The sequence below is a fragment of the Oreochromis aureus genome, linkage group 7, assembly GCF_013358895.1.
Source record: "Oreochromis aureus strain Israel breed Guangdong linkage group 7, ZZ_aureus, whole genome shotgun sequence".
Classification (NCBI taxonomy): Eukaryota; Metazoa; Chordata; class Actinopteri; order Cichliformes; family Cichlidae; genus Oreochromis; species Oreochromis aureus.
The window spans coordinates 20,636,552-20,660,742 of record NC_052948.1 but is presented as its reverse complement, the minus strand read 5'-3'; the positions used below and the strand labels follow the sequence as shown (position 1 = coordinate 20,660,742).

At 40.5% G+C, this 24,191-nt stretch overlaps 1 protein-coding gene and 1 long non-coding RNA gene across 5 annotated transcripts in view; one reads left to right on the top strand and one right to left on the bottom strand.

Moving 5' to 3' along the window:
- Positions 1 to 2,270: 2,270 nt before the first annotated feature.
- Positions 2,271 to 3,702, bottom strand: LOC120441104. Its single transcript, XR_005613771.1, has 3 exons — positions 3,567 to 3,702; positions 2,866 to 2,965; positions 2,271 to 2,462 (listed from the first exon to the last, which is right to left on the bottom strand). It is a non-coding gene; the product is annotated as an uncharacterized LOC120441104 (long non-coding RNA).
- The window catches only part of peak1 (pseudopodium-enriched atypical kinase 1), a 103,240-nt gene continuing 82,724 nt past the window's right edge, over positions 3,676 to 24,191 (top strand). The window contains exons 1-3 of one of the 4 annotated variants that reach the window (XM_039614809.1): positions 3,676 to 3,911; positions 5,670 to 5,680; positions 20,633 to 20,731. The gene's annotated coding sequence lies outside the window, so the exon portion shown is untranslated. Of the gene's footprint in view, positions 3,912 to 5,669; positions 5,980 to 20,632; positions 20,732 to 24,191 lie in introns of all 4 variants that reach the window. The other 3 variants (XM_039614807.1, XM_039614808.1, XM_031752804.2) reach the window with 3 other exon arrangements.

The window sequence follows — 24,191 nt, the reverse complement described above, 5'->3', positions numbered from 1 at the left end:
ATTGTGAAAGTCGGACATTTTACAGCCCAGAAGCCGATCAAATGCCAGCTTTTGAGGGTATTTACTGTTAAAGACCTTATGTTGTTTATGCACATAAGCAATCTGCACATTAACCTGACTATGACTAGAGCAATGTTAGAATAAACGTGTTCACAGTGACCGTGTTAAGGTACTGATGCTTAGCAGATTCTATTTCCAGATAACATTTGCAAACTGGAAGATAACCTGATCCCAGTTGATTGCAGGTTTCTACAAGTGCTAGAGGAGAATTCAGGATCGCGTATGATAAAACAATGTTTACAAAATTTGAATCCTGAGATTTCCCAGTTGTCAAGTGAAAAGCCTGAGCTGCTGGTGGCGATAGATAAAAAGACTCATGGTCACCAAAGTTAGCGTCTACCTATCCATCCATTTAACAGCATGGTCTTCCTTTATGAGCTCTCCAGTATAGCTTTGGTCTTCTCTTCAGTCCTCTCCTCGCTGAAAAACCCCCAAAGAGATAACTCGGGAAACATCCACATTCCCACCATTCCCACTGGCTTCAGCTTCAACCCTGTTGACCCACGTGTACATTCACGCCTGTTAGCGTCAACAAACATGATCAACTGATTCGCAATGCCAAATACTACGGGTGAGAAACTTGATCTTGCAGAGCTCTGTTACCATTGAGATCTCATATGTTATTAGAGTTGCTTGCCTTTTTTGCTTCGAGGATCACCTTTCACCTTTCATGTACATGGCATCAGTGTGCGCAGTAGATCACAAAGCTCATTTGTATAATGGGCTTAACTACAGCTTTTTTTCTCCCTTTGATATTAGGCCAAAGCTGTAAAAGCAACAAGGAAAAGGAATACACTGCAGACGGTAGCGGCTCCTGTGATGCCTTGTTATCACATTTTCCCTTGAGGTTCACATGTTGCCCTCTTATTTCCAAGCAGCCAGTCTTCCTTGTGTGATAACCTCTGTTTTAGGACATGACAGAATTGTTGGGACAGATAAGCAGCACTTCGGTCCCTCGTGACGTCTCTTTTTGCCCTCTTCTTGCCACACCGTCATCACACCCAGTCTTTTGTCTTAACAGAGAAACACCCGGTGGAATACAAAACAATTATATAAAAAAAGTCTTCTTCCTCAGCGGGGCAGTGTCTGCATCGCTGGCCGGTATCCAGTCCGTAGAATGGTTGACATTAGGAGAGAGGAGCAGAGAGCCACTGATCCTGGACCAAAAGAGGGAGGGAGTGACTCAGAGGAGAGAGGATGAGTCAGGCGTCATGTGCTGAACTGGCACTTGACGCTCTCAGTGTCCTGAATGGCTTCTGTTCCCATAATAACATGCACTATTATGGTCAGATTGAGCCTACCTTTTGTCAGTCAGTCAGGCTTGAGCTAAGCTGGCGTTGGCTTAATTACATGAGCTGGTATGCATTTATGGAAATGCTTGTATGCACTGCCTTACTTCTAATACTACTCATTATCTTTAAACGGGCTCAGATGATCAAACCGGTTCAGTAGCATCACTTTTATGTTGGGCTGTTGATTTCCCAGATTGGAGATTAAAGTCTTTTATTATGGTCAGCTGCAGAGCAGCTTCTCTGCAGCTGTGGTCTCGGTCGTCTTGTGCCAAAAAAAGTTGAACCGACGCATTCTGTAAGGTCTGTTTCTGATCTGCTGATGCAGATTCTCATTATGTCTGGAAGTAAGAGGTTTACAGTAACGGGGGATGGATAACACCTCAAATTTCAAAAGAAAAGGTTTTTCTGGAGGGTTTACTTGAATAACACATTGTAACGAGCAAAAGTATGAGACAGAAATGTAGCAAGATAAATGGCGTCTGAGGTTCACAGCGATGATGGATGTTCTCCTGTGTGGTCTGTCAGCTTCTTTTAGTTCCATAATAGGGAAAAAAAGAAAAAAAGTTGCATGTCATTTTTCTTCTGCTTTATTATCAGGGACAGTGCACTTACTTTCAATGAGTCAGTCCAAACTTCACTGCTTTTCTTTTGCCGGCCGACCCTGACTCACATCTCCTTGTCTCTGCCTCACTCTCTCATTGAACCCGGCTCCCACTGTGATGAAATGTTCTTTGCTTACAACATAAAAAGCAGTCCAAAAAATACAGAAGTGTCTTTTTTTTCTTGCATTAAGACACTTCTGAGTCGGGTGCGACTGCGATACCAAAATATTTTTTGTAATTTTACAAGCTCGTCTTCTTCAAATTACTCAGACAAGCATGGCACTCATAGAGAAGGCCTGGGGCAACAAAGGATGAAACAATGCCGCTTCATTGTATTTATTTAATTGGAGAAGGAGAAAGTGACTCTGCACATGCCAAAAGAAGAAAATCAGAGTCATCCTTCCGTTTCCTTTTATCCATCATTCATTCATACTCACTCTCCTCCAGCCCTGGAAAGTCCTTGGCCTCGGTGCCCAGGACCTGGGCAGTAAGGAGGAGGAAACAATGTCTGGAATGTGATGAGAAAAAAAAGAAAGAAAGACAAAACTTAGTCATTCCCACATGTCAACCTCTGGCTCATTTCCTCCTCCTCCTTTCCCCAAGTATGTTGCCTTCAGGTTCTCCTCTTATTCCCAAGTTCTCTGATAGAATATGTGATCTGTACCATTAAACCAAGGTTGCGGCCACCCAGGATATTATTTATGTGTTATGTTAATTGACCATTTTCCCTCCAAGGTGAAACCGAAGCCACAAATGTTACCCCCTGTCAGTATTGCCTTTCTGTTAGGCACAAACCAAAACCCTTAATCTGTAATCTATCACACCAAAGTTTGATACTCTAACCTAAACACACACACACTTGGTTGCCAAGTGTACAAACTGTTAGAAAAAAATGACACATTTGTCCTTACATGTGTTTTCATATCTGTTGAGTTTTTAACACTCAGTTGGCTGTGGGGGCCTGAAGGCAGCAGGAGGAGGGGATTTCTTTTTTTCCATTGGTCACCATCCCTTAAGAGAAGAATGACGTCAACGAAAGACTCAATAACTGCACTCAACGCGTTTCAATAACTATTACACACAAACAGACACATGCACACACATATACATACACACGCACGCACTCAGGGCGCCTTTGAATCCATCTGTTTGCCTCCTCCTTTTAAACTGTCCTTCCAAGACAGATGAGGTTTTGAATAATTAGTTTTTGATTATGAAGTATTGGAAATGAATTTGTGCTTTGAAGTGTAACGTCATCATTTACCGTCACCGATAATGACCGTGTTTGCCATTAACAGAAAGGACATGGCGCTGTACAAATGTCACAACAGCAGGACTACAAATAATAGATGAGAATAGACTCGCAGAGTGCATCGGTGTTTTTTTATCGCTTTACTGAAAATAACTCTTTCAGTTCATTTATAGTGAAGTCGCTCAGTATTCAGATAAGCTTTATTTTAAATGCACGCACTCGATATAGAAATGGTAAAAGTGAAGTCAGATTTCCTGAAGACTACATATGTGTATTTGGGTTAAGCTAAACACAAACCGCAAGGGCAAATGAAAGCTTTACACAATCGCTAACACACTACCCTGTGTGCATCTGTACTACCTTGTCACAGCGCACGGATCTGTTTATCTCTTAAGGCCACTTTTCCCACTTCGGCGCCTCTCTTGAAAACTGCGCGTTCACGCGCTTCTCTGGCCAGCCCAGTATCCCGGGCGCTCGCTCCCGCGCCAGGCTGGTGGAAAAAACTGCAGCGGCTGTTGCTGGAGCCACGCAGAGAAGAGCGGTGTGGGAGAAATCACGGGCACTGGCAAGAGTTGAGCGGCACACAGTCGCACAACACAGGCAGATTTTGTCGTTATTCCTGCCGAGGGCGACGCTGTCAGAAGCGGGGTTCATGCCTGCCAAGAAGTGATAGTATCGACGAGGAGCTCTTCGCCGTTCAAAAAGGTATGGAAAAGTTAGCTCTGGGTTCATTTTTTCGCCCCCCTTCGCAAAATTGAAAGTGTCTCAGCCACAAGTCTCGCCAGTTTCTTGCGGCTGCCCAAGTTCCAGGTTGTCAGCGAGGGTATGGCGTGTCTTTGAGGAGGAAAACCCCCCCAAAAACTAGCGGTTCTGTCTTGTAATGTCAGATTTGTGCAGGATAGAGATGTGAGGAGAAGCCAGTGGAGAAGTTTGCTAGCCGTGCTCGGCTTCAGCGAACTGAGAGCTAATCAGTGACTGCGTGCTGACTTTGTAACATAGCTGCTGCTGCTGCTGTCATAAGTTGAGTGAGTGAAGGCTGAAGTGGAGGGCTACAGATCAGTTTGTTTAAGAACAAACGCACAAACAAAAAGATGCCACTCGTGTGTGGTTTAGCGTACACCTGGTGTGGAATTGAGCCCGTCCCAAAAGCACAGCTTGCCCGTGTTTACAAAACGGGATAGGCAGAGCTCAACTTTAAACTGCTGACCAAACAGGGGTCCAGGGACCACCACGGGTCTTTTAGTGGGGAGTGGGAGATGGGATCGTGTGTGTGTGTGTGTGTGTGTGTGTGTGTGTGTGTGTGTGTGCGCGGGCGTGAGAGAGAGAGCGAGGGAGAAAGAGAGAGAGAGAGAGAGAGAGAGAGAAGTCACCACCCTGAATGGGGATAACAAACACAGTGGAAAGAGGATGTTTCGCTATTCTCAGCACTGTTACTTTCCTCCCTGCCGAACACTCGTGGGTTTATGTGCAGATTATATGCAACAAAACTAAAAAGAAAAATCAACTTTCTGCATGTTGATTGCATGCATGTAGTGCCCCTATAGATTGTACTGTTTTAATGCATAAACTGCATGTATTTAAAGATCACCTCCTGGTTGTTTGGAGTGAGTGGGTTGCTAGAGTCCTCCTTGCCATACCGATAAACAGGTGTCGGTTCACCAGTTTGTGTGTCATTCTTCCCACTCAAAGATTCAACTGATTGTTAACACTGGGTTTCATGATCACATGATCATCTTACCAAAAAAACAAACAAAACAAAACCCAAAAGAAAGAAAAGAGAACCTGATCCTGCTGTATCCCACTCAACTAGCCATTTAAATCAAACCCCACAGTGGGACCTGTGTTGCATGAAATAGATGCTGTTGTCCTGCATTTCACTGGGACTGATTTTTATATGCATCTGTTTGTTGTGTCACCTTGTTTTTTTCTGTTTTGTTTTTTTAATATGGCCTAATCACAAGGCTGAAATTATAATCTACAGCTTTAAATATAATACAGAATTCACCACTACTGTTGTGAAAACCCTCCTTAAATTGCTACCTAAAAACTGAGATCGAGCACCCCTTTTTTTTTAAAGTGATACTTTTGCCTTCCATCTGTCGAGCCAGGTGTGTTATCTGTAGAGTCAACTGTCTGTCCCGCTGTTTTTGAAGATCGTCATGGATTTTGCGTTACTTTTAAAGGGGAGGAAAACAAGAATTGCCAGATTTCTTAAAATACCCTTTACTTTAGTGTAATTAAGTATTAAGTGGTCTGGTGGGTTTTTTTTTTGTTTTTTGTTTTTTATCACTGATTGTAAAAGTAAAACATTCTTCTGTTTCAGTGTCACGAGTCACTGCCAGCAAAAGTTGACAGAAGCGGACGCTGAGCTCTTGATAAACGACCTCTGCTTTGTGCGTTCATGTGGGATTGAGGTTGTCGGTCCTTGTTTTTACTTGCTTCTTTCTTTTGTTTTGATTACAGTGTCAACAAAGGTGGGCATCTGGGATTGTTACCTCACCCGGTGGAGGCAGACGAGAGGGAGGCCAAGTTGCCGATCTCAGATTTCCCTTCTGATAAGTGCCCTGTGGATGCTTATCCCCCCTCCTGAAGTGTGCGAACACAAAAATTGTTGGATTGTTTGCAGTGTCTCAGAGTTGCGAACATACCTGACATTCTTTGTGGTGAGCAACAAGAAGATAGTGTTTTCTCTGGTTGACAGAGCTGCAAGAGATTTTGTGATTCGCTGTTTGACTGATGGAGGTGCAGTCTGGCAGTAGGGCTATATGCTGAGGTGATTGGAGCAAGATATAATAGCATTTTCGTTTTTTTTGCCTTTGACCTTTCTGTTTGCCCATCACAGATTGTCAGGTGTAGTGCTGATCTATGTTACCAAACTGGAAATGATATAAATGGGATCTAAATGACCTTTTACGTTACACTGGGCTCCTTTTTGTAAATGCCTTGGATGATGCTTTGGCTCGGAGACATGTCTCATAATCTTTTTGTGTTGTGAACTGGAATGAAAGTTGTCTTTGTTTGTTGGTTAGTTCAGTGACCTGGAGTTTTACCTGAACTGGGCGTCGTTCCTATTTGTTTGTCAAATACTGTTTTTTTTTTTTTCTTTGTTTTTTTAAGTGGATCCTGGTACAGTTTTTTTTTCTCAATAAATAAATCACAGCCTGTGGATTTGCAAAAAAAAAAAGTTGTAGTATGAAAACTTAACAGTGCAAACTTTAGTCAGGTGTAACCAAGAATATGACTCAGAATGGCTGAAGAATCTTCATCAGTAGATTATGTGTTGCATTATTGTTCATTTCACGGGGTCAGTAATATTATCCCTCTGGATAGGAAGTTTACAGTGTTGTCTTTTAAATGTTTTATGAAGTTGAAAACATACAAACATGATTTCGCTCTCCATAAATTGCTGTAGTTTGAGCTAATGAACTTTGTGTTTAAACATCGTTACTCTGGTACAGAGCAGCGTGACAGTGCTGAACACATTAAAGTAAAATATGTTATGGATTAATCTGAGTCTCATGATGAGGTCGGTATATTGATGAAGCTTTATTGATGTCAGTGCCATTATCCGCTCTGCCTGGTGCCTAATGTTGGATGTTATTCGAAAAAGTCAGTTTATTGCACATTACTTGTTACTTACACAGGTGCTACATTACTCTGGTGTTACGTAGCACGTCCTGAGATACACTGCTGCATAATTGCAATTTTACCTATACCTTAATGAGGTCTTTCATATTTAAGTGAAAACATAAAGTCGAACAGCAAATCAACATGGGAGTGCCCATGTTGTGTCCAGTTGGAGCATAGGAGTTTAGGATTGGAATTTTTGGAACTCAGTTAGCTGTGTGCACAAAATTTAGATGTCTGACTTAGCAGTAAGAAAATAACTTGCTCGCAGTCCCACAGCTTTCTTATTCTTCCTGCTGATCGCTCATTTCTTCTTGCCTATGTCTACCTCGAGGTTCTATACGATTTTGTTGGTGCATCCCACTCTGCTGCAGCTTTTAGGCATTTATCAGCCAGAATTGACACGGAGGCACATTTATGCAATACAAAGTCATTTTCCTCCGGTGTGGGTGGGACTTAATCGAGCTCAAGTATCTTCTGGCAGCTTGATCTTTTAGTGCTGCTGTTTGGATGTTATTGAACTGCGTGATGTGGAACTGCATGGTTAAGTCTGTATTAGAGACTTGGAGTATGCGTCATCCTTGCTTAACTGCAGAAAACCCATCATGAATTGAAAGTTATTCTCACACCCTTAGTCTGTCATTTCATTAGAACCTGTGTTTGTTTTTGTTTCAGTTTACAAGAAATAATGCTGATAATTGGTGTTATTATAAAGGTGTTTGCTTTGCAGAAAATTCAGGAACCTAAAAAAAAGTCATTTCTCAGATGGTAGAAGGTATAAGTATGACTGGACTCTGAAACAAATCTGTCAAGGAACTGTCATGTGACACCATGACCTTTGATCCTTGACCCCTGAGCTTGCTCTGAGACAAAGGTTTAGCAAGGTAACAGGTGTGACCCAGGGGTTAAGAGATGTACACAGATACGACTGCTCAAAGGCATTCCTATTGTATAAAAGTAGCAGCAGTACCAGATTCAGATCTTATTACTGCAGCTTTTAACCTGGACTTGATGTCAAAGTGAGGTTTATATTTTATGTCTTTAACTTTTTATCAGGCTCATCTTTGCATTCCTGATATATGTTGAGGTTGGGGGCAGTAAGCTTTTAATTTAAGTACTTTGAACTCCTTTTGGTTCATGTGAATATTTACTTTAATGCCATTTTGTACTTCAGTGCCACTACAGTTACTTTGGGCTGATGATGAGCAGTTAGTGCAGTCCAGCGCAAATATAGCTACAACGGTGAAAGATTTACTCATGTATCAGTATTAATAATGATACAGTCTATCAGTGATTGGGACTATTTTCCTGCATTGATTATCTTTATACAGATTACCATAAGGATATAAATATTTTTTTTACATAAGTAATTTTGCTTAGTACTTTCTTGTAGACAGGCACACCATGAAGGAGTAGTTGTTATACTATTTCTGAGCCTGCTTACAAGATCCACATGTGCTCTGTGGTCACATGGATGGCACATGGATGCCCCCACAATGCCTCTGTGACCAAAGTTGAGCCTCACAGAATGGATCTGGAAACCCCCACCACTGTTGTTAACATTTATTTCAATATTCCACACTCAGTTGTCCATGCATACACAAATAAAGGCTTAGCTGTACTTAACTTGCTATTTAAAGCACACAAAATTTATGGGAAAACATCAGTATCAGAATGAGAATCAGTGACATTCTCAGGATTTCATACTGGTAACATTTTCAGTATACAATGTGTGTAGTTCATCTAATTCCTGAAAAAAAACAAAAAGCAAACTTGAAACAACTAATTTAATTCTTCTTCTCTATGCTGCTAACTTAGAAGTCCAACACACATTACAGGCAGCTGTGGTGAAGTTAGCCTGGCAACAGTAGAGTAATGGAGCCATGAAGCAGTCACGCTTCCTGTGACCGGGCATGTGTAGTGTTTGTTGTGGACACAATCAAGAAAACTAGTTGAAAGTATATGTTGCTACCAGGATTGCATGAACTGAAGTTTAGCTGTCAAGACTTCTACCAGTTGACAGAAACAATCTAGTTTTATATCTTTGTTTTTTTGGTCAAAATGTATTATTCCAGTATAAGTAGCAAACTTGTTTAAAATTCACACGTACCTCTTTATTTATTTATTTTTTTTATTAAATGTCACAGTCCTTGTTCACCTTGTTACAGTGTGAGGCATTTGGCCATGTTGCTGTTTCACAGCAAAAACACTCCTGATTTTAGAAGGTCATTGGAGCCTGATAAAGTGCAGTGTGGGCTAGAAGCCATCTCCAAATCTTCAGCTCTGTCTATGATCGAGGCAAAGCTGGAGCCCGATTGTGTTTTGTTTGGGAAATCTGGTCTCGGTATAATTCATGCTGGCAGCTCCAGGTCGTGACTTCTTCTGAGTACATTTTGCAGCTATCAGGCAATATCACTGCGCTTACCAAAAGTCAGTGTAATGTCATCCGAGTCATCCAGGTAGGAAAATGTCAGAAGAAGTTCAAATTAATTTACTGGATGAACGGCAGAACTATTGTTATTGTTAACTATTGTTATTTTTTAGTCATTCATGAAATAAGAGATATTTCACGTATTCAGTAATGCAGTGTTAGTAGCTGGAAATACAACTGACATTTTTCAGGTTTTTTTTCTCTGATTTCTGTGACCTGACATGTCATCACTCCAGTTTGCTCAAGTGTCACCACTTTTTGAGTCAGTGCTTGGAAGACTGTGGATAATTAAGATCACAGCAGCATTTGGATCGTATGTCAGCCGCAAGGCCTCTACTTCTGCCTGGGTGTTGGATCATTTAGAAATGGGACATTCAAGTCTCACCCACAGATGATGCGTGTGAGTCTGTGTGAAAGTTGGTGTCCTCATACATGTGTTATTTATGTGCTCAAACATTATTCAAACGATAATTCGCAATGTTAATGTTGCTAATCTTTACTGCACTGGCTTTGTTTTCTATTTTGAGGTCCCATTCACTCACTGTTGAAATGTTTCGTTTAACCTTTAGAAGAATGTTGACTTTGCAAACATTTGTGATTATCTGGGAAACTCAAGGCTGTGGCTTTGTTGATAAGCTGTTAGCTCAAGTGCTGACCTTGAGAATGTAAGTTTAACGAGTTATCGGCCGAGCTTTTGTTATTATGAAGCAGTGGTGCATATAAAACAGATTTCACCAACATCAATGTTTGCTTGTTGTACAGACGCACATTACCTGCATTTTTTAATTCATCTATTAGACGAGTAATGTGAGACGGGTGCAGTCAGACAAAGAGTTTACTGTAGATTTTCCTATTATATTAAGTCATGACCCACATAACTTTGGCCTAAAACGTAATGCTGCTGCCTGCCCCGTGTCAAACTTTGCCCTTTCGCTAAAGTGTGTGATTCAAAAGTGTGTCTCCTCTTCACAGAGCAGCAAATGTTTGGCTTTTTAGCACATCCCAAACTGGCTTATTGGGCTAAAGCTGCTCCACCAGTGATTTAATGGTGTCAGATATTCTCCTTTTGATCTCACTAGTGAGTGTGAGATAGACTATTCCTGTCATCATCATCATCACCATCATCATCATCATTATTGTCCTGTTGGGTCCATAAAACCAGGGCTAGTGGTGACGTAAAGCCCCTTTTATTATTGACGTCTTCCAGACCTTTCACCGGTTTGACTGCTTGTAAAAACTAATGCAGGGCCTCATTAATGTCTAGTTAATAGCTGATTCATGTGGGTCATGTAAAAGATTACATTAGCTATTGCTTTTGGTGGTTAGTGGAAAGTCTAATGGATGATAATTGAGCAGTATGGAGGCTGAAAGCTATACCAGTTTTGATTTTAAATTCACTCCTGTGTGTCAGATAGCTCTAGGCTGGAGGGTAGTGCCATTTACACTTGCAAGAAGTTTGTGAACCCTTTGGAATTACCAGGTATTTCTGCAGTGATTATGGGATTATATGGACCAGCAACCATGTCTTGGTACTAGTGACTGGTTGGCCACGTTCATCTCTGTGTTATATACAAACTGGGCTATATTTTCAGATGCAAGTCAAAGAAATGTGCAGGATGTCACATGCACTTTATGTTTAAACTGAAACATTAAAGGAAATGCTAAAAACAAACCAGGAAGCTCAATAAAGTAATCTTTAAACTTCTTTGCTGTCTTAGCTCCTTATACGTCCCTCACTGTGAGAACTAACACAAATTGCTGCCTGAGGCTGGGACGGAAGATGGCCAAATAAAAGCTAACAATATGTAGTGGGAGATCAAAATCTCAGGGCGAATCTGGTTTCCAATTTCATTTAGAAGCTGAATGCCTCCAGGCTCGGTCCCACAGTTCTGCATTTCTGGTGATTAAATCTGAGATGAATTATAGCGCTGGCTTTGGCAATCTCACAATTCAATTCAGGTTCTCTGTGTGACGATTAAATCCAGAAATGTAAATTTATTCTCCCTCCAGTTCTCATGATGTCGAATCATTCCTCTTCTTTGCCCACTGAGCTACAGGTTGCTATTAACTGACACTCAAGATTAGAGGTGGCAGGGTGAAGGAAAGACACTCTTCCATACTGAGGTACTCTTTGATCATTGATCAAAGATCTTGATTAGGACATGTTTGTTTGTTTTTTGGACACAGACTAATAGACTAAGGGCTTTTTTTTCTTCACCTCTCTAGAGTTCCTTGAATCTATTTGTGTCACACAGTTATTTATTGTGCCAATAAATCAAAAATGCAGTCTGGCATTTGGCTTGTTTGAATGTGATCTATAAGATAGAAGATTGCTGGTGTTACTGCAAACATATCATTTTGCTGTTTGTGAATCGAGTCAGGCTTTTAGAGCATGAGTGCTTTTCCTCTTTCTGTCACCTACCTATATTAGGAAGGGTAATAAGAGGTAATGCAAATAACTGAAGTAAAGATGTTTTAAATTTAAACCTGATGTTCCTAATTATACAGATGTGCAGATACATTTGAGGCCACCCTGCTCGTGTGTGCTGTACACCTGCACGTGCACACATTCCCGGCACAGTCATCATGCATCTCTGGAGCAGGTGAACAATATCCCCTGCATCACCAGTGTTTCTCAGCGCTGGCTTTTGATCTAGGACAGTGTTGGCACCAGGCTGGCCTAGTGACTGCTTTAGGGGATTTGCTCTGACAGATACTCTGAGTTTTACACTGGACCAGCGTTGCCGAACAGGGAAACAGAAAGCCCCCTGACAAAGCCTGTCCAGGGGGAGGGGGAAAATGCTCTCTCTGTCTCCACGTCTGTAGTTTTCCTTTTTTTAAATGTTTTTTTTTTTTCATGTTGAATTTTGGAGAATAGCTCCAAGTAGTGTAGACTTAAAGGAAGTGTTACATGAGCTGTATTAAACTCCGTATATGGCAGGATAATCTCCTCTTCGGGCATCAATCTGCGGTGATGTATCTGCACAAGTATTTGTTTGAGTTAGGACAAAGGTTCGGTGAGGGGTTGTAGCTGCAGCGGTGCCAAAACAATTCTGGCCTGCTGGAATGTGTTGAGAGCACTTTTGGCCAGGCTTTAACCTCAGTAACTCTTGTGGACTCACCTTGCATCTTAAAATAACTAACTCCACGTCGTGCTAAAATCTTTCAGACATAACTCGAGGCTGTTGGACTCGTTTACCATAGCAGTGAACCTGAAAGTTAACTTTTCAGGGTGAACTGCAGTTGGTTTTGTTGGATATCAAAAAGGGTATCAGTGAAACAGCTTTGCGTGTAGAAAGAAATGTCTTATAAACGGTGCTTTTTGATGCAGGGTTTTGCAGAGTTTCATAGTTGCTTTAAGGCGCTTCCTATTATTTAGTCTCATAAATGACAGATGAGACGAACTGGGGCGTTGAGCGTGGTTCCTCTTTACAAATCCAGGCTATGTAATGGTTTCTTTTTCTAACATTGTGACTGCATTAAACCTTCTTTCAGTGTTCTAAACGCTTAACTAGGTCATCATGACTCAATTGTTCCCATTCAAATGTGAAATGTAGAAATTGTCTGTTTTCTATCTTTTGCTCTTACAGTCAGATGGGCTGTTTCTAATCTTGTTCTAATTCACTAATGAACCCGACTGACTTTAATATTTGTCTTCAGTTGCTTCGGCTTTAGCTGATTTGGGCTTTGGGAACATTGTGTTAAGTGCTGTCTTGAACTGTAGCGGGTGACCGAAATGTATGCTGGCAGTGTAGCATTTCTACGATCTAATCACTGTTTTATTACTATTTTGTTCAGAATAGACCATCAAGGAGACGTAATGTCAGCGAACCCAATTTTCACATCATAAAGTGAATAGTGTAGAGTTGGCACATAAATTACTGGCAAAAATAGAGACCCATTTGGGTGTGGACGGTGTAGTAAAATTTATAGCTGGGCAGTTTATATGCCCAATATTACAGTATTGATGAGATTTCAGTAACATGAAAATCACATTTGCTATCACATGAAATCGTAGAGTGAAGGTGGATAAACAGACACAGCCGCCTTATTAGGAGTATATGAAATATAAAGCACTTAAGTTTCATCATAAAACAGAAATAAAAGAACAACAATATGAAACCACAGAACCAAAACAATAAAAACGATCTGTTCTGTGGTTTTGATAAAAGATTTAAAAAGAAGATTTTCATTATTTGGCATCCCACTGCTGGTTTTACATGTAGTGATCATATAGCTTGTTGGCATTGATGTTTGCACTTATAGTGGCATAAATGATTCTGTGGGCAGGAGGAAAAACAATTGAAAGACATACAGCCTTGAATTAATTATATTTATTGTAATTTGTGAACACAAGTTCATTTAATGTTGTCCATCAATCAGTATAGCCACTTTACACAAAACATTAATTTTAAAGTGTCCTGAAGCCTGGGACGCGCACTTCTGATGCAGCACAGATACATTTAGGGGTGTGTGGGCGCGCAAGTTCAGAAGCGAGATAAAAGGAAGGCACAATTTATTATGGTTGTCATAATAATGATAATGTCTGTTTAATGCATCAGTGTGGAGATGAGCTAAACATCGCCTTGACTGGCGAGCTGTTACTGCGCACTTTGACCATCGTCGATCAACGGCATCATCGTCCATTAGCACAACCCTAACATCCTGTTATTATACCTTAGTGCAGTAAATGTGAAATAAGCACCACAAACCATATCTAGAAGAATCCTCATCATAGAGTTGAAGCAGCATTGGATGTATAGCAGGACTTTTGCAATGGATAGTACTGTTTTTGACTCGCTAAACCTCGTAAAGTAGCGAGTGACCACTCACTCACAGATCTGAGAAGTAGAAATTTTCAAATTAAGGTCAAGTTCGGTAGTAAAAGTTGGCTTTGGCCCATAAATGATGCATCTTTTGTCCTTCCTTAGTCCTGTGAGTTAAAACTATATTTGGACTAAACAGAATAGCATTTCAAAAGCTGTGCACTTTACAGCGAGAAGAGCAATCGTACCTTATTCTGTCACCTGGCATTTCGAAGACATTACGCAACATTCATAAAAAAGCCTCCCAGCATTAACCACCTCCCCACTTGTAAACAAACATCTCCTGCCTGACCTTGCCTGACACAGCAAGACTCTTTCCCACAAATAATCCTGTTGGTGCTGCTCAAATTAAATTTGCAGACTCACCCCTTTTTTAAGTCGCCCAGCGGAGCGAGGGCACATCTCAAATTACATTTTTAACTCATCGAAGCCCCCCCCGCTTCATTTTCTGTCACACTGAGTACACACACACACACACGCACACACGCACACAGCCTATCCACACTGTGATCTCATTAGCACATTGCATGCCAAATCTCTGTAACTCCTTCCTGGTGGTACAAGGGCTTGATGAAGATCATGGTGCGCGACATGATCTTGATCGCATGAAGATCGAATGGGAAGAAAACAAACACTCCCATTCCTTCAGACTCTGGCCCACACCCCAGCCCATACCACAGCTATATCAGGCTAGCAGCTCATCGGGGACCCCTGGCAAAATGTCTGCAGGGGATGAGATGAGTGTGACGTGTCTGTCTGAGAATGTTGGGAAAGAATAAGTGGTGGATGAGAGAAGCAAGTTTGCAGATTTTGTGTTTGAACTGACTCGTTGCTTGTGAAATTTCATGGTGATTATGATAGCAGGTAGGTGTCCAGCCCAGGTTTTGGCATTCAGCCACTAGACTTGGGCCAGGAACAGAAGAAGAAGAAGGAAGAGGAGGAGGAGGAGCTGGGAGTGCTATGATCCAGAGGACTGTTGACTGACAGGAACAGAGGCTGTGCACAAACTGGCCAATGAGCACGTGGCTGGCAAACAGGATACAGCAGCACAAGCTCCATTATGCAGTTAATTTTTTGTCTGGATTCAGTCCTGGGATGGCATATTGTGAGATCAAAGTAAAAATATGATGCTCAAACATAAGGGTTCGTTCCTCCCTCGGGTTTTCTTTGGCATATTAAGGAGGAGTTTCATTAGAAATGTTGAGTGTTTGTTTTCTTCGCTTCGCCGAAGAGGAAATAAGATGTAAAGATGTAAAAATAGAGCATACACGCGTATCTGGCTTGCAAATTTCTCCTTTTTGCCAGCACATCTTTTTCTCTCCAAATACAAGAGTAGAGCACCTGCACCAACATGTGACAGAGTCTGTGCTGATGGTAGAATAGGAGATCAGAGATAAAAGGAAAGTTTGTTTCATTTGCGATGAGTAATGATGTGGGACACAAACTGTTATTAGGCAATAATGTTATTAATGGTAGATATAAATCAAAATCTTTATTTAAATCTCATTTAAAGTAAACATGACTTCAATACATTTAGAAATCAAGAATTATTTTACTGACACAGTCGTACCAACTTATTCATATTTGTTCATACTACTTTATTCAAAAAGTGCTAAAGTTAGTCACCAAATGTACTTTGACAATAGATAGTTCCAGCCAGCTCACTCAAGTTAAGTCTGTGCATGAAAAAATGTGCTTCATCTTCCATACAGCATTCAGCTTAGTTAGAAATCAGACTAATTTTCTTGATTAACAGCTCATCAAACAAATTTCCAGAATCCAAATGAATGGATGAAAACACTTAAAAGCAAATGCTTCACCTTCCAGGACTCATCATAGATGTGATCAAAGATTTGGATAGAACAAAGAAGACTTTCAGATTTTTTTTTTATTATTTTATGTTTACAATTAAAAAAAAAAAAAAAAGCTGTTAATTAGTTTCCCTTATTTCAAATGGAACTAACTAGCACTAAGCTTAGGGGAGTGTAACATACTTGAGTGTTTAATTGCAAAGCAGTGAGCTACTCTGTTTGGATAAAGCATTCCTCTGCAGTGTACATTTCAAAGGGACTGTCTGCTGGATTTTACTCAGCGCTCTGTTTGATTTGCTAATTTCCTACAATGACTCCCGATACCTTTCTTGTCAGCTCAAACAAACAGCTATGTTCAAAAATTGTATTTCTTTCTTTGAAGTTTTTATTCTGACTTAATATAAGCTGTACCTTTAAATAATTATGTCTGAACTTGATACTATTTTTAAACTTGCTCACCTTTTGGGGCCTAATGGGCTATTAGCTTGTAAGTCAAGTCTTTGAAAGGAAAAGAAAATATGTTCACACAGTTAACAAGATGCTCTATGCTGTTAAAGTGTTGGTGCATGAGACAAATTGTCTCCGGTGAATTTTGGGCAGAAAACCATATTTAGTGAGAAAGATGATCTTTGGAGAGCTCTTTAAAAAAAGATGGGATGAGATACTTAGTCTCATATATGTATCAGTGTGGCCGATATATCAACCGCAATTGGCTATTTGGTATCTGCATCCATAAATGAGAATCTAAAAAGAGGACATGGGAAAAAGTTGACAACAAAACAAGATTATTTTTAAACTGCGTTGTCATATTATGTTTTTATTGAGTCATAACTACACATAACAAAAGTCGTCTGAAACAGAGTATCAGTCAGGCTCTGATTAGCAACACCTTATAGTCTGAATTCAGCTTCACACGTGCATGCTCTTTACTAATAACTACATAACGGTAGCAATAATGTAAAAACATTGTGCTCATGCAGAAGGGAACGTTTCCCATGGAGTTTCAATTCGATACTGACTGATGCCTTTCAGCCATCCTAATGAGTTTACATCACTCCATGTTTTATCTGGCTTGCTGCAAGGGGAGACAGTCTTAATGGTTACCCTGTGTTTTTTCTTGTCAAAGCGCGTTTTCTCTTTTCTTTGTGCCAACTGAAGTTTCTAGAGCTTGGTGAGTCTCCCAATCTGTAATTAGTGCCAACCATAAACAACTGGAATCCTGCTGAGCACTGCCACGGGTGGCTGCCCTCACCACGGCAATCTGGAGTTTCCCTTTTGTCCTTGGATGTGTCAGATGTAGAGCCAGCTGCCCACCCTGGGAGTTGAACAGTGGGCCCACTGTATTTAGAGAAAGCCGGGGAGTTTAGAAGGAACATAGATCGAGAAAAATGTATAAATACTACGAAAGCAAGACATATGAAACATCTCGTGTGATAACAGGATTTTATTAAGCAGCATGGAAGACGTCAGGCTCCCTTTCTGTCCTCCTGCAGAATCGCATTTAAATATAGTGACCGATGCCATCTAAATACAATGCAAGGCCCTGACTCTTGGATCGGATCTGGTGCTTTTTCTGCCCTGGCTCTAAGATGCCCATTAATGACATCATGGTTAATGTACTACTTGGTAGCACTCCATTCCAGCCTATTGTTTAGCATTGCGTGGTTATTCTTTCGCACATATTACATCTACTCAGTCACTTGTCACAGTCTGCTTAGGTTACAAGATGCTTGAGTCATGACATAATCCATTTACCAGAGAGACGGAGTGGCTGGCTGATGCTGAATGAGGTTGCAGTGGAGTTTTTTTTGTTTTGTTTTTGTTTTTTATTCCTGGTGAATGCATTTAGCACTATGGAGTGACTGGATTTGAGCTCCTTTTTGCTTAAATATTTCCTCTGAGGGTCATGGTAAAGTTGTTATCTTATGAACAGGGTCTTGGCCTGAAGACATGCTCCATGGACCATAGCAGTCAGCTGCCCCTCCTGTGACTTCCTCGCCTATTTACCCTGGACAAACACATGCAAGAAAGGGACAAACATCTGCACATCCCATGAAGACAACAGAACCTTATTTTGAATGTTAAACACCTACTTAAAACTGAAATCAAGGCTTTAACATGTCCTTTTGGTGTTTTATTTGTATGATATTTGAGTCCACCCCTGTTCCCCGGGGTAGGCGTTTTGTGAGGGGTGACAATGCGCACAAGGTCCTTTGTTCAGCATAAAGTGAAGGGTAATTAATACCTGTTAAACACAGATAAACAAGGTAGAGTTTTTATGTATAACAAACCTTGGGATGCATGAGTTTCTCACAGAAACATAGAGAGCAGAGCAGAGGAGCCTCATCATGATAAAATCCTTTTAAATTTTTCAAGTTTCCCACCACAATTTACACAATGAAAGTTCTCTTTTTTTTCTAACTGTGAGTACATTCTGTGAATTCTGTGACTGTCACCTTGCTGTTTAGGAATGAGCACTGGGGTTTCCTCTTATACTACAAAAAACCAAACCCCACTCACTTCAGCCTCGTTTATTCTTCTAGCGGTAAACCTAAGAGTGGGGACGAGCTGAACTTGGGAAAAATAGGCAAATTCATTGAAAATTAACAAGTCGACTTTTCCGAGATGTGACTTCATCATTACTTCCGTTGTTGCTGGGTGGGATCAAAATCTTCGCCGTGGTACTGAAAATGGTTTTTAGTATTTTCCTGCGTATCAGTATTGAGTTTGAAATTTTAGCATCATGACAACCCTCATAGCTTTACACCCCGTCTCTGTAAATCAAATACTTTTGCAGTGATCCTGTTCACAGGATTGTTGTAAGCTATCATGCATGTGTCTTTAAAACTTTGCATTTCCGTTCAGAGACCATAATGTCATGTGTGATATGGGGGGTAGTAACACGCTAAGCCCTTGATTCAGGTTCTGTTGAGTTTGGCATGTTTCGTTCCCATAGAGATTTCCTAGCTTTCTTTTGATCAAAGCGGCTGCTGAACATGCGAGTTGTCATGTCGGAACCTGTTAAAAATCCTACTCTCGACACAGCAGGTCGATTCAGCCTTTCGGTTTTGATCTCAGAGTAACGATTTCCCAAACGTTATGCATGAAAGATGTCCGTAGTGGAATCAGCCGCGAGTAATTCATCAATGTTTGTGGAGCCATTACAATATAGGCACAGCACAAGCAGTGGGTGCAGTAGTGCTATTGGGATGCAATAAAACACTTTGCAGTGGCAGTAGCCTAGTGTGCTCAGCTCTGTCTCTTGCCTCATTACCATTGCTTAACTGCCATAAAGAGTTGTGCAGCTCCTTGTGTCTGTCTGCCTTGTAGAAACACTGTAGTGCCCTGCCGATTAGAGCCAGAGGAAAGAAGTGGTCGAACGTAAACCCGGGGAGAACTGACCTTTTTAAATTCATATGTGGAGCTCTTCTTATGCAACTTGTCACACTTATTGAGACTTGTGGCATCTCAGACTCAGTTTCTCCTTCATTGTCCCTCTCATACCTGTTACAGTTGAGAAATACTGTAAAGAGTAATAACTATTTAAAGAAAAGTGGCTTAATTCCTAGTATAAATGTTCACCAAATACTTGTGGGTACTCCCCCAAATATTGACACATTCCCAATACTCACACCTGCATGTGCTCTCACTGCATGTGCTCTCACAGGCCGACCCCGCTCACCTCCCCCACCCTCTACCAATATTAGTGTTGGATTATACATTAAGGGCCTAGTCATGTTTAGCAAGTTGACCCTCTTAAAACAAAACAAAACAAACAAAAAAACGCTTTCAGTGTAAACACTCTAACAGTTTAGAGCCACTAGCAGAAGTCTGCCCTAACAATTCCTTATATAGCTTGGTTTCTTGCCTGAGCAGACTACATTATAAGTGGGCGAATCCAGAATGCCATGCCTACAGGGATGAATTTAGGGCAGGGGAGTGGTTCATGTCTAATTTCTGTTGAGTCATGGCTTTTAAAGAGAAATCAGGACGTGATGTGTTGTGGAGAATGGGTTTGGATTGGCTTAGTCTGTTGGCATAATTGATGCGAGCTGAGGTTTGTGACTGGTTGATATGAATGCGTATGGAGATTATGACACACCAAGAGGGAGCGGTGTTTTGCCAGCCTCATTCCAAGCTTGGTGCTTTGTGGACAGGCACTGACCACAAAGCACAAAGAAGATATTTTATTACCATGTCTAATTGCTCCTACTATTACTGTTATTAATTATTATTTGCCCTTGTTGAGTAAAGCACGTCTTTATTTCTTGTCTTAGACTGTGTGTTGGTGCTTTTAGTGAAAAAGCAGGATAGCAGCGAGAGTCCTGCCTCCTCTTAAGAGATTGCAGACTTTTTAGGTTAGTTTTATCTGTAATTAAGATGATGGAGCAGCTCGCGCTCCGCATTCCTTCCCCCAGCATTATTAACCATGCTGTCGCTCAGTGCCGTACCGTTCTCTTGAAGAGAAAAAATTGTCTGTGAACTCTTGATATCCAAACTTTTCAAACTGCACAATTGTCGTTGCTTTCTAGTGGAACTCAGACTTTATCAAAATAAAGTTTTTGTTGTCAACTTGTTTTTTTTTCCCTCAGTTTTTTGTCATTTTGAAACAGAAATCCATTTCACGAGCCTATATACGGGATCTGACTTGTCAAAGGAGCTTACTGGGCTGCGTGATGATGACATTAAGCTGACACCTGTCTTCTTTTCTCTTGCTTTTCTTTTGTGCAGGAAAATTGGTTCCAGACGACCTTTGGCTTTTTCTGAAACACCACTGCTTTTGTCAGCCTCAGAACACTTCAGCCCACGCGGAGCCACATAGCCGGGCAGGTAAGCTAAGTCTTAAGGTTTTTTTATTTACTGTCATCTGCTGGACTCCATTATTGATTATATTGGAACTGCGTTTTCAGTTTGTTTTAGTCTTTTTTCTTGGACACTCTGTACTCTTCTACTGAAGTGTCCATTTTGGGGGGTTGGAAAATATTGCTGACCCTGGCAAGTAAATACCATTTATACATGCATTATGTTGGGCTATACAAATAAATTGTAGCAGACCAATGTAGCAAGAGTAGAGCTTAAATATCACCAAGTCTGGTAAGAATTCCTTATTGACTTAGAATTATCATCTCCAGCCCACCTGGAGAGAGTTGTATTGATGTAATAATCTTTCTGATAGCTCTGACTCAACACTGTATCTAGAGCAGGGGGGTCAAACATAAGGCCTCAGGGCCAGAATGGGCCTGAAACGGACACCAATTCAGCCCACTGGATGGCTTTGGGAAAATAAATACAAAAGCTTTCTGTTTTACAATTGAAGGACAGTCTGGGCAATAGCATGCCAGGACTTTTCTCTGTAGTCGTGCTAACAGATTTCTTTCATTTACTACAACAGCATTTCTTTATCATGTTCAAAAACTGAGACATAATGTTGAAACTGTAACTCTTTTGCTTATATTAGGATATCTCACGGATTAAATATGTAGTTAAACTTCCTTATGCTGACAGAAAGGGGAGTTTCACTGGTCCGACCCACTTAAGATCAAAGTAGACTGTGTGTAGCCCACAATATCAAATGGGTTTGACATCCCTGATCTCGAGCAAACGTGGTTCATTATAAGTGGGGTTAGACGTGCTCAAACAGGTACGCCATATTGTGTGCTTCAGTTTTTGCGCTCAGTGCCTGGGCTGACGTTTAATAGTGTCTTTGTGTGTGGCCCCACCATAAAACTTCTCTTTTGTGGCCAGTATTCTCATGCTGACACAGAAGTGCCACAGAAACACAAATAAGACAAATTTTTCAAACTGTGTAACATTCTGACCCTGGTAACTCGGCTCCTGTGAGTATGGGTGTGCTTATGTGTAGCTTAGTGTAAGTCTATCCACAACACAGCTGTATTTGAGTGAAACACGCCCATCCCAAGTCTTACTGAGAGGCCCGGCATGCATCACACAGTGATCGTACACATGACCAAGGGAAGAGGTCAAGAACATGTCCAGGCATATTTCTTTTTTTTCCCACCGATTCCCAGGGCTACACTGAAAATCAGTGTTATTTTGAGTGAGACGGTGAGGAAGTTTTCAAGTTCAAGAAGTTTTGGAAAATCTTTATTAGCAGTTGACCTATGTGTTAAAGATTGTCTCCCTTGGAGTTTAATTCAAGCTGTGTCCAAGTTATTCAATTGATATACAGCCATTCCTTTCAGCATTGGCTCATTTTCCTTTTTCTGGGAAGTGATTTCATCCTTCCTGACTTCATGACTTCATGAGTGTTGGTATTTCAAAATTGTAGCTTCACATCATCAACAAAGCACTGGCAGCTATTTTTGGACATTGTGTTTTTGTTCTTTGGTACCTATTGCCATCTCTACTTTGACAACTTGGACTATTGTTGTGTTGTCATAATAAGGCTCTTACTTGTTATTTCTGTTTTGGATTTCCACATTAGCCATATATATTTTTCCATGTCCCTTTTTCTCAGCTTTGTGACACATTTGATACAAATTGTCTGGTGTGTCTTACAAACATAAATTCTTCTGTTAACTGCAACAGCAGTTCAGTTTTCTCTTTGCACCATTATTTTTGAAACAGAGTATTTCATTGTTTAATGGTGGCAGATTTTAGAAAATCAGGGTACTTTTTGTTCAGCTGTTGTAGTAAATGAATATAAAATGTCCCGCCATAGTGCCAGGTCTTAATGGATGCCTTAGCAAAATTCTACATTTTTTTTTTTTTTTTTTTTTTGCAGAAGATTAGTGTGCATTTTGAAATGTCTTGACAGTCCTTTGTCTCTGTCTAGGCTAGTCACGACTCACAGCTCTGTGTTCACAGGATCTCATCAGCAGATCCCAAATCATCTAGTCTTGCAGAGGATCAGAGAATCTTTAGGGAGGGGAAAGTTGAGAGGCTTGGATTTTACATAATTATCTTCTAAACGCTGATTCGCTGATAATGTGGCCATTAACCTGAATGAAGTATCTGAATGAGGCACACACACTTAACTTCCTGTGGGGAACTTCATTAGTAGTTTTTGAGGAAAATGGGGGGTTGTGTACGATAATGATTACCCATGAATATATAGCAGATAAGTCTGCTGGATATTACAACTTTATAGTAGAGATAGGAATTATGCATTTATGCATGTCTGAGTCGCCACTTGGTCATTTTGCTGGGAAAAATAGATGCAGTGATTTATTGAAACATGTGCAAACATGCATGGAAATACAGTATATAATGAGATGTATCTCTCAGGTCTGTGTCAGGTCTGCATCTGCTGTAAATGGCTTTTTAGGCCTCTCACTTCTTTTGTCCATATTTTTAAGGACACACTCCACACAATTCAACATTTTTGGCTAATAGCTCAACAAGGATCACCTTGTCGGTGCTATTTCTGTCAAACAATTTTATCTTTTATTTTTTTAATGCATTCAACTAAAGAAACTAAAGATGAGGGGTAAATGTGTTTTTGCAACAGGCTGCTAGTAATAAGGTGCCTAAAGAGACAATTGGTTCTTTACTCAGTTGTCTCTCATTTGTAGACACAACACTGGTTCATCTCTTGAGTTAAATGCCTTTTTTATGCTTGAACAATTCATAGGACAGTGTTAAGTAATACAACAAATAAAAAAAACGTTCCTTTGAAAATAGCCAGGTACAAGGTATACTCTTGTAGTTGAATTATAGTTTTTATTTTTCATTCAGAACTTCAACATTTAGTGAAAAATCAACTACAACACCCTCAATCTGACTTTGAGTCCATCCTGCTGGTTTACTTGCCTCAATTTCTCATCTCCAAGAGCTTTGTGTGTGCCACGAGTACAATTAAAAAAAGCTATATAGCTATAATATTCCTTATGAAGTTTTGTTAGTTCCCCAAAGAGTGAAAGCTTTTCCTAGTGTAGCTATGGCAGAGGAGTTAACTTGGAATTGCACGCTAACGTGATTTTCTGGGGTTCTACAGATTCATTATTCTCTGAGCGTTAGCAGAGCTGCTGGAGATTATGTTTATTTCCAATTAATAAAGCGTGCTCAGTAGTAGGAACTGGGCATGAAAAATCTAAAAATGTTCAACTTTTTAAAGTTTAAAAGTTTAAAGAAATGAAAACAAGTATACATAAGTATAAAGTATGGTCTCCGAAGATGTGAACACAGGTGAATTATAATACAGATTTTGTAATGGCATCTTGATACAAACCCTCCATAGATGTAGTCTTTGAAATTCTTTAGTTTTCCCGCAACAAGACCAACTATCAAGAGGTTAGGTATTTTGTTTTTATGCCTATTCTGGCAGCAG